The sequence below is a fragment of the Arachis duranensis genome, chromosome 3 (genome assembly GCF_000817695.3).
Source record: "Arachis duranensis cultivar V14167 chromosome 3, aradu.V14167.gnm2.J7QH, whole genome shotgun sequence".
Lineage (NCBI taxonomy): Eukaryota > Viridiplantae > Streptophyta > Magnoliopsida > Fabales > Fabaceae > Arachis > Arachis duranensis.
In genome coordinates, this window is record NC_029774.3 from 78199873 (window position 1) to 78209154 (window position 9282).

Below are 9282 nucleotides of genomic sequence, written 5' to 3' on the forward strand. Positions count from 1 at the left end.
CAAGAAGTAAATCACTAATCTAAGAAAGCAAAGGTAGAAGAACAGGAATTGATAAAGGAAAAGTAAATCAAAGCATGAATTAAACCTATATCTAAGAATTCCTAATCTACATCTAACCTAATTCTAGAGAGAAGAGAGAGCTTCTCTCTCTAGAAACTATCCTAAAGCTTTCCCTCCAAAATTCAATAATGACTTCTCCCATTGACTCCTCTTGATTTCTACATGAAATAGGCTCAGAAGTGAGTTGGTTTTAGGCTTGGGAAGCCCAGAATTCGCCCCCAGTGTTTTCACTTTAATGAAGTCACGTGCCCACGCGTACACATCGCTTGGCAATTTTCCATCCACGCGTATGTGTCATGTATGCGTACGCGTCGCCATGCAACTTCAAATTCACACGTGCGCATTGTTCCACGCGTGCGCGTCGGTGAATGCATCCCAAATCCTTGGTTTTCCATGATTTCTCCACCGTGCATGTTTTCCTCTTCATTCTTTTGATCCGTCCCTAGCCTTTTCAACCTGAATTCACTTAACAAACGCATCAAGGCATTTAATGGAATCAAAGGTGAATCAAAATTAATCAATTAAAGGCTTAAAAAGCATGTTTTCACACTTAAGCACAAATTAGGAGAACATTATGAAACCGTGCTATTTCATTGAATAAGTGTGGGAAAAGTGGATAAAATCCACCTAAATTAAGCACAAAATGTACCACGAAGTAGTGGTGCATCATTCAGCCCTTGTCAACTGTCTCTAATCTTGGTTCTTTCCAACACTAAGCTATTAACTCTCTCAAGATCATTATTATTCAATCCAATATTAAACCCTTCTAGTTTTATAGTCTCTAACAATTACTATTATCAACATTTAGTCTCAACAATCTTAGTAAATCTTAACAGTCTCAACTGTCTTGGTTATTTTAATACTCTCAATTTTTTCAACCCGAAGCAAGTTGGGTGAACTACAACCCTTGCATCTACCCAGGGAGTTCCATTATCGACCCAGAGCAAGTGGGACAAACCACTCCCTTGCATCTACCTAAGGAGCTCAAATATTAACCAATACTCAATTAGCATTATCCAACCTTTCAATTATTAACATTTCATCCAGGACAGCCCTCAGCGTCAACATCGCTAGCATAAGGGACCTCTCGGTTATGCAAACACAAACCAGACATTACAAGGAATACATAAGTAAGGAGAGCGTATGCAGTAATTAGATTAAATAGCATATAAATACAATTAATTAAGAAGGAAAGTCAAATACAAGATGCACACCCAATCGATACACACAAATGCAAATGATGCATGCCTGTCCTATTGGGCATGAGATCATGTGTCAGTTATGTTGCCAGACCCAACTTGGGTAAGCGGAACTCACCAACTGTCCTTAACCATAGGTTTCACAAGCAAGCGGGATTCACTAATCATCCTCGCCTAGAACACACAAGCGGAATTAACCACCGTCCTTACCTATCACATTAGACCACGAGTAAGTGGGATTAACCAACCATCCTTATTAGGTACCTTGAATAAGCAGGATTAATTAGTCGTCTTTGTCTAGATTAGATAACATTCAATACACAAGCAGGATTAACCATTGTCCTTATCTAGAAATCCACGAACAAGCAGGAAATAACCAGTGTTCTTGCCCTGGTATAATTCAAGTCAGTGCGCAAGCGGGATTTACCACCGTCTTTACCACATTAATCATACTTATTGTCTTCTAATCAATTTTACAAGTTATTGTATTAAAAAATCTCCATTTTTATCACTTCATTAATTTATTTATCTCGTGAGTAGGACAACGCCACCGTCCTCACCACTCTGGTCACTCATACCACATTTCATCATTATCGTTTACTTAAATCAATTCCGTAAATTATTCTATTCTCAACCCTAACTCCTTACTAAGAATTTAGTTTTATTTTGTCGTTAGCGGGATAACACCACCGTCCTCGCAGCTATGCTGCAACCACGGAACAAGCAGGACGAGACATCCGTCCTTACCTGGTGTAGGTGCCAAAGCAAATTAACTCAAAACGCAAGCGAGATAACACCCAAACATTGCCACAAACAAATATTCAATCAATACTTGAGCAGGATATCACCCAGACCTTTGCAAATCAGTCAATTAGGCCCTCACCGGTCTTGTCCATCATTTCTTAAGACAATTTTGTATTCAATAAGTTTATTAATCATAAGCTCTCATCATTCCATCATTATCTTCAATACTCCAATCCACAATCCTATTCAACTTCATCGAATTTATTTACTAATCACACTCATGCTTATTCTCAAGCCTAAAAGAAGTTATCAAAACTTAAACAGGGGTTATAGAGATGAAAAAGCAGACTAGATAGGAAATAAAAGTTGAAAATAACATTTCTTGAAAAATAGGGCAATTGTGCATATATGTGCCTTGTGCGTACGCATGAACCCCCTTTCTGTGCGTACGCGTGAAACGCGCACGAAAAAGATCCAATTAGAAAATGCAAGTTGTGCGTACGCATGATCTTGCTTTTTCACATATGCATAGCATGCACACAAAATTTGCACAAAACTCTTTCACTTCTGTAACATGCCTCATACGTACGCATGGGTCATGCGTACACATAGGTCATGTGTATGGATGACCTCAATTTTCTGCAACATTCAGATTTCATTTTAAAGTACCAAATTTTAAACTCTCGTGACTTCCTCCACAAAATTCCTTTTCCCTCATCCTTATATGGTTCTAAAGATCTTTCACCTAGCTTTAATTTTAAGACTAATTTCACTTGATTTTGAACTTCAACCGCCAAGTTTTGGCCCGTCAAAGTTGGACAAAAGTACTAACTTACCTAAAATCTGGATAAGTACAAATTCACAAATCCTCAATCCAATTTGGTTCAAAACTATTCCAATACCGTCTCTAAACATTCCATGTACTTAATTATCAATTCCTAACCATTCAATACCTAAAAAAGTAATTTCCAATCAAGCAAGCATCCTCAATACATTCCTCAACACTTTCTCAGTAATCAATTATCCAACTCACTCTCGTTAATTTAATTTCAATCACATATGAACATTTACATAACTCAACGACAATCTCAACTCACAAATCATACCAACCACACAACAATCACATCACTAATTGGTCCAATCACAAATTCATACACTTACCTCCAGTTACCATATAGGGGACTTTTTTCACCCTATCCGGCCTTCGGTCCAAATTTCTGTATCAATTGGTATTATAGGCAATCATACCACACCAAATCAATTAATGCATATCTAGTTTCAGTCATTCGATAATAAAGCACTCGTCAACACCCAATTTATATATACAACTATAATCTAGGTTTTCACATAGTCTTATATCATGCCTAGTCGAAACTAAAACCTGTACCTTAATAACGACGGTTTCCAACTTTTTAATTTTCTCACTGAATTGGAATCAAGCTCCAACCAAAGCCTCCAAGCTTGATTAATCCTCCTGACTTAAAAATATGGATAATGAAAGGTTTCAGCTTCCTTACTTTAACCCACTCGATTTTGGGGTGGAACCCACTTAGAATTCATGTTAAAGCACTCCTAAAGAACAAAAAATGCAAAATTGAAGGAAATGGAGAGTTGTGCAAAGAGTTCAAGATTTCTTTTAAAATTTGAGAAAATTAAATTACGTAAATTAATTAATTAGAACTGCATTAATTGGGATTAAGACATTCAAAATGGTTAAAAATATTAAAATTTACAATTGAGAAATTAAAGATAAAACTTGATTTAAGAAAATTAAATTGAGCGCGAAAATATAACTACTTTGGGGAATAATGTATACCGGCATTAAAATAATTGTACTGGCTTAAAGTTGGTCGGTACCTGCCAGTGAGAAAATTAATTATGAGCCAAATATTTTAAGGATATAATTTGGAACAACAAAAATCAATAGTATACTTATTTAAATGATAATCTTAAAGGTTTTTTGGCGCAAAATTGGGCCAATGGACTAAAACGAGTCAACCGGGCCTAAGTGGGCCTAAGTCCACATATATAACACTCCAAACTTAATCGATTTTAGCACATTTGCATTGAGAGAGTGAGAGACACACGAATAGAGAAGAGAAGGTAAGAACGAAAACCTAGAGCACTATTCACCTTCTTCTTGTTTAGCTCATAACTTTTGATTCAGAGCTCCAATTGACGAGCTGTTTATGTGCTACGCGTTCGTCTTGAAATTCTCTTCGATTCTATTTGATCAAAGTAGTAGGAAAATTCAAATTTTGTGCCCAGTTCTTTCTTCTCTTCATTTTCACCAATATGGTTTTGAGTATTGAGAGATTTTTTAATTTTCATGATTTAAAGGTGCTCTAGTATGAGGTATTGCCAGGTTTCATCCATATGAGCAGTGAGTAAAGGTGAAAAACTCTTATCCTCTTTGGATTTTTTGATTTCATGAAGATTATGTATTAGGAATTGTGATTATGTATGAATTGGTGAAAAATTAGATTGATTAGCTTGGTTGGAACTTGCTTGGCATGGTTTGGTATAGATTTGAATTATGGAATCAAGTCGTGAGGCTTTGGCGGATGTCGGGTTTGCTGAAGGAAATTCAAGTTAAAGAAAAATCGCTGTCTTTGAGGTACGTGTTTTAGTTTCAGGTAGGTATTTTGTAAGATTATGTGAATGCCTAGGTAAATTGTCCTAGGCTAGGATTAAATGAAATTTGGTTGTGTTGAGTTGAACTAGTTGTGATTTTGTGAATTGAGTGGGTATTGATTTTGTATGAATGTATATTGTATGAGTTATATTGATTATGATGTGAATTAATGAAAAAATTAGGTCGGAGGGCAAGATAGGGTAAGTTATCTCCTATATGGTAAGTCAAGGTAAGTGATGAATTGCCATGATTAACTTGATGATTGGGATAATGAGTATTTGGTTGTGTGATTTGGTGAATTGTGATAATAAAGTTGAAAATGTGATATGTTGAGTGATTAAGTGTTAGACTGATTAATGGATTTTGAATAGAATTGTTAGGTGATTAATGGTTAGAGGGGTAGATAATGAATAAACGTATGTTGAGATTGTTTAAGAATGAATTTGATATGGTGTGGTTTGAATTAGATAGAGATTTTGGTGAAATAAGTAAAGGTTTAAAATCGGTAAAAATTGGCTCTCGAACCTTCAAAATTTTGTGAAACTTGTTTTTAATGAAATTTCGGTCTAAATAGTTTATATCATTCGAAGAACGGATGGAAGATAATTTTTAACAAAAAAGTTATGTGAGTTTGAAATTTTGGATTAAAATTTAAAGTTCTGTGATTATGCAACAAAAACAAAAATTTCTAGTATGTGTGCCCACACACACAATAGTGCCTATGCACAGAACAGGGTAGGTGTAAAGGCTTGTGCGTATGCACAAGGGACATGTGTACACATTGTAAGACTCAGAACTTTTGAAAAGGTTTATTATAAACTAATTTTAAATTCAATTATTTATTTCTAGCTTTAATTTTAGGAATTACTTTATTAAAGATAATTAAAGCTAGTTTTGATTATTTGGTTTTGAAATAAATTAAGATTCTTATTCTATTTTATAATTATTAAGTTATTTTCTATATTTAAACTATAACGTTAGTGGTTATGAAATAATAAGAATTTTACATGGTTTAATTTAAATAGTTGTATTTTTATACTTCAATACTTTAAGTTTTAGAAATAAAGGAAATTAATCTTACTATCTTATAATTTCAATTAAAGTATTTGATTTTAAATTAAATAGTATTTTAGAACAACAAATAATATTTTAAAGTAATTTTTAAGGATTTTAATTAGAGTTCAAATTAATACCTTATGCCCCAATTTTATTAATTTGCTACTCTACCCTCCAATTTTACCAATTTACCTACATTAGCCACAAAATCCCTAATTCCACTTTTCCCCAAAATTAAACCCTAACCCTAATTTTTCCACACACACTCTTCCTCATTCAACACACACAACACACTTAGCAGCAAAAACTGCAATAAGAAAGAAAAAAAAGAGAAAGGGAAGAAAGGAGAAGGGAGGCCATAGGAAGAAGAAAGGAAGGGGGAAGGGAGAAGGAGATCCGAGAAGAGAGCCGCTGCGCATCCTGCCACTGCCGGCCCTACCGGTCCGCCGAACCCACCATGCCTCGCCGCCAGCTATGCCTCAACGCTGCCCAGCTTGCCATCGCGCCAGCCACCCACGCCAGAGGAGGAGGAGAGAGAGACGCAAAGAGGGGGAAGGATTCACACCACCACCGCATTACCGTCGCCGAGCCGCATCGTTACTGCCATTGCTGTCTCATGCTCCATCGCCGCTGCTAGAGGTCCACCATCAATCTGATTTGAGGGAGAAGAAACGCGAACAGAAGAGAAAACGGGCAGCCACCGCTGCTGTTGTTGAACCCCTGGAGCTTCACACTGCCTCTGCCGTCTGAAACCTCGCTGCCGTCACTGTCACTGGGTTTTGCTCATGACTATCACTTGGGGTTATTATCAGAGCTACTGCCGGGTCAATTCGGAGTCGCAGCTGCTTTGTTTTGTTATTTCAATAAGTAATTATGTTTTGAAAACTCTCGCGTTAGTATTCTATTGTGTTTGGTTAATGAATCTGAGTTTTGGTAACGTGGCGTCGAGTCCTGATTATTATATATTGCAATTAGAGTCGTTTTGGTGGCTGAGAAAGTGGTTTGGAGCTAATGTTGCGGCTGCCGCAATTGCGGGCCGATGGAAAGCGAGTTGTGATGCGTTTTAAAGTTTTTGAGTTTCGACAATTGAGGTAGGGGCTTTTTTCAAAAAAATCAATTTTATAATTTAGAATTGTTATAAATAGATATTGATATGAGAAATACGTTTTAGTGGCTGTACAAGTCTTATTGTTGTCTGGCTATTTTGGATGAATATGATTATATGTTTGATTGTATTATTGTTTGGTTTTGATAAATGAATTGTTTCTTTAAAGTTTTTGAAATGAGTTTGATCAATTGATAATGATTTGATCTTGAAACGGTTTCCTTGACATATGAAAATGAGATGAATGGTTGGATTTAGCTTTCTTTTGAACTGATTTTTGGTTTTGGACCGTTGAAAAGGATTGTGGAGTGGTTTGGTTGGGACCCGAAAAGGGTGACAAAGTCCAAGTTTCAGGAAATGTGCTGCAGAAATTTCTATAAAGATCTTAGACTTTATTTGAAATGTTATTTAGAAAGGTTTGGATTTGAGAAATTATATTATTTGACTTATTAAGAAAATATTTATGTTTTCGAGTTTAATTTATTTAAGAAAAATATATGTCTTGAGTTCGAATTATTTAGAAAAGAATTGCTTTACAATTTTAAATCACTGAAGAAAAGTATTATATTCCAATATCGATTTTAAATATAAAAAAAGGCTTATGTAGTTATACTTAAAGATTTCGTTCAGATGAGCTTTTATTGATTTAAAGGAAATTGGATTTTGATTGAATAATCGCAGATGTGACGTTTTGGAAGAAGTTAGAGAATTGATTTTCAAGAGGGAACCTGAAAGTGGTTTTGATTTAAATGGATTAGTTTCGTTTCAAGTGAATTGGTTTTGGATTAGGTTGGGACTTTTGACTTTATATGATTCGGTTTTATAATAAATTCGGTTTTTATTTAGTCAAACCAAGAAGCTATGATTTTAACAGTTTCAATAAATTTTTAAGAAATTGAGATATGGTGTACTCCCCCTAAAGTTTTGAGACTCTGCTGTGAAATTTTATTACCAATTCCTAATTTAAACTGAATGATTTTGATGACTGTTGTAAGAGATTTACAAATGATATGATGTTGAAGTTGTTTGGAGTTTTGGAGAATATTACCAAGGAAACGGGATTTTGGTTTTAAAGGAAATTGATTTGAGAAATTGGAAACTAATGATGGGTTTTAGAACTTGGAAAAGGACGATGGACTTATTGAAAGTGTGCCAGGCACTATATCCTTAGAACGATAGTGTGCAGGGTACTATATCCCTGTGTAAGATTTTGATGGATAATCTTTTCTGTCGCAAAAGTGTGCCAGGCACTATATCCTCGGACGTAGCAGAAAAGTGACATCCGAAAGGATGTATCGGGTTGGCATTTATAGACCAACAAGTCATATCACAAGCCAATAGGATAGACATTCATCATATGCATCTATGTGACATTGTTTGGGCGTGCAACTTGTAATTGGTTTGCCTATGTGAATAACTATATTTAACTGCTAATTGCTATACTTGATGTAACTGCTTTTGTTGTGTTTGAACCTCTCTACTTGTGTTTGTAACTGATATTTGTTGGATTGTGGTGAATTGGATGCTAATTGAGTTGTTCGGACCTGAGGCCGTGATTGATTAATTCTGTGATGGGCCGGAGGTTGTGATTGGTTTGAGTTCCTGGTTTAGGAAAGTATGAAAAATCAAACTAGTTCAGTATAGACTTAATGAACCTATATTTGGAACAGCTTGGTCATTCATACTGTCTAGAAAAACTTTTACTATTTTATATAAAAGGTTTTGGATTTTGAAGAATAAATAGGTTACTCTTTTAAAAGGGATTTCAGATTTTTCAATGTAAACCCTTGGTTCTTGAAACGATACATAAGGCGAACAACAATCACTGTACTCTAAAAATAGATTTATTTTATGTATCTTATTATAATAATTCTGTAACCCTATAGTGAGAACCCTTTCGAGGATGATGTTCTCACTCCCCTATAGGTGTTTTCTTTTTAGGATACAGACGAAGAAGTCTCGAAGAGTTTATTCTCGTTTCTGTTTATATGATGTATTTTTATTGTATTGTTTTAGATATTGATGAGCGGATAATTTATACGCTTTTTGGCATTATTTTTAGATAGTTTTTAGTAAGTTTGAGCTACTTTTAGGGATGTTTTCATTAGTTTTTAGGCAAAAATCATATTTCTGGACTTTACTATGAGTTTGTGTGTTTTTCTGTGATTTCAGATAATTTCTGGCTGAAATTGAGGGAGCTGAGCAAAAATCTGAGTTAGGCTGAAAAAGGACTGCTGATGCTGTTGGATCCTGACCTCCCTGCACTCGAAATAGATTTTCTGGAGCTACAGGAGTCCAATTGGCGCGCTCTCAATGGCTTTGGAAAGTAGACATCCAGGGCTTTCCAGAAATATATAATAGTCCATACTTTGTGCGAAGATAGACGACGTAACTTGGCGTTGAATGCCAAGTACATGCTGCTGTCTGGAGTTAAACGCCAGAAAAACGTCATGATCCGGAGTTGAACGCCCAAAACACGTTAC